The sequence below is a fragment of the Chrysochloris asiatica genome, unplaced genomic scaffold, assembly GCF_000296735.1.
Source record: "Chrysochloris asiatica unplaced genomic scaffold, ChrAsi1.0 scaffold00002, whole genome shotgun sequence".
NCBI classification, from domain to species: Eukaryota; Metazoa; Chordata; class Mammalia; order Afrosoricida; family Chrysochloridae; genus Chrysochloris; species Chrysochloris asiatica.
The window spans coordinates 44,878,875-44,881,457 of NW_006408520.1; positions in this window are offsets into that span (position 1 = coordinate 44,878,875).

Genomic DNA, 2,583 nt, shown 5'->3' on the forward strand with positions numbered 1-2,583 from the left:
TGTATAGTCATTGCTTATTTTGTTTTAAAAAAAATGGAAAATTCTATCATGCAATCTCCAGCATCATTTCTATTACCAAGGTCATTTTTTCCAACTACCGATCCTTTCTCTTTGTTTCCAACCTTTTCATTCCAATCAGCAGTGGTGATAAATACATCTTGATTGTATGTTTAATCAATGTCAGACTGAACAAGTTGGTAGAATTGTTCAATTTCATCATCACTGGCTTTAGTTGTGGTTGCATAAATTTGAATAGTAGTGGTATTAACTGGTCTTCCTTGTATGCACATCGATATTATTCAATCAAAGACAGCATTGCACTTCATGACAGATCTTGATATGTTCATTTTGATGATTAATGTGATGTCATTCCTTTTCATTTTGTCATTTATGGCATAGTAAACTGTGTGATTGTTAGATTCAAAATGGCCAATACCAGTACATTTCAGCTCACTAATACCTAAGATATCTATGCTTGTGCATTCCATTCTATTTTTGACAATTTCTAATTTGCTTAATTTCGTATGTCTTATATTCCATGTTCTAAGTATTAATGGATGTTTACAGCTGTTTCTCTTCATTTTGAGTTGTGCCTCATCAGCTAACGAAGGTCCCGAGGGTTCTGCTTCAATCACATCATAGCTGTCAATTCTACTTTGAGGAGGCCGCTGTTTTTCAGTCACATTTTGATTGGCTTCCACCTGAGGGGCTCATTTTCCAGAACTATATCTGACAATGTTATGATGGTCTTTATAATGTTTCAATTTTCAACAATTTGTTGCTGAGAGTGTTTCACTGTAAGGTTTTCAGTGAGTAAATATTTGGAAGTAGTCCGTCTCTGCTTCTTCTAGTCTGTCTTCATTTGGAAGCTCAGTTGAAATCTGTGCACCATGTGAGACCTTGCTGGTGTTTAAAATACCCATGGAATAGCTCCCAGAATCACCGCAACACACAAGGCACTACCATAAGACAAACTGAAACAAGTGGCAACCCTGCATAGTATTTCTGTGGAGCAGCTGCTGTATTTGAACAGCCAATCTTGTGGTCAGCAGTTAGTAGGATGAGAAGGACATGTTCAGACTTTTAATTAATAATCACAGGAAAATTTTTCTAGGGGTCTATTATCTGTCCCAGAGGCAAGGCTACAACTCAATATATGATATTAGAGCCACCACCAGTTACTATTTCCTATCCATTTTATTAGTGAGCTTATTGAAATCATCCATCATAATAGCTTTCTGATATTATCCATAATACCATAGGCACTATCATCGAGTTGTTTTAGCTTCTTTGCACCCAAAATCAAGTTTCAGAGTCTCTTCTGACTTCCACTTTGGTCTTTATTTCCTGTCCTTTTAGTGACCTTTTGCCTTCTTCATGGGTGATGTTTTTGAAGTCATTCCACAACACCTTGGTCTTCATTCATTAGTGTCTACTGCATCAAAAACATTCTTGAGACGGTCTCTAAATTCAAGTGGGATATAAGTCCTGGACTGCAAGGTCAGTTTGAACTGGCTTGGTCACTATGAGTTGGAACCGATTTGACGGCACTTAATAACAACAACAACAACATTCTCAAGGTAGTATTTTAGATCTCATGGATTTGTTTAAATTTTCTACAACATCAGCCTGAACTTGCATATGAGAAATTTCCTAATAGACCAGTTATAAAGTGAAATAAATTTATGAGGTAAACACTCTTGCCTTGGCCATTTCTTAAATTATAACCAAGATTTATTTTTATTGACTTGAGATTTCTTACTGCCATTATTTAATATAGAGGTAAAGTTTTTCAATTCTAAAGATTCTTATTTTAAATGATCCATTTTAAAAGGTGAAGGAACACTTTAAATAGATTACAAGCTGGGCTGCAAACCATAAGATCAGCAGTTTGAATCTACCAGTCACTGTGTGGGAGAAATATGAGGCTTTCTGCTCCTGAAAAGATGTATCGCCTCAGAAATCCTATACAGGGCTGCTATGAGTTGGAACCCACTCAGTGGTACCCAATTGCCCTTTAAAATGGTGAAAGGTATGCTTGCTCAATATTCAAATATAAACTGACATGGCAATGCTCTCCATTCACACATCATATTTATTTAATTATCCATTCAAGTATAGAGAATGCTGCCAAATTCTGTCAAGTGATCTTATTAATTATTTTGCTTTCCAATCTATAGTTTCTACAAAACCCTCATGTTTCCTACCACATCATCAACATACTCACCCAATTTAATTTTGATCCACTGAAATTACCTTCCCAGAGGTGTGGCTTCATGATGGGATAGGCAGAAAGGTTGTAAAGACAAAAACACAGAAAGCTGAATGAAACAGATGCAGAAATGATCCTGAAAATCTGAGCTTCAGATAAAGGGATAAAAAGGGGAATGAAGTTTACTGGTAGAAAGAATTTGAACAGAAACAAGATTGGAGGTGACTTCTAATTTGGGGTGGCCAATGTATCCAATGGAAGTCACTTTGAATGGGAGTGAATAGATTGAGAGGCCAAAGAGCATTCTTGTTGCAGAAGCCCACCTGCAATTTACAGAGACAAAGGGACAATTGTTATTTTTTTCTTATTAT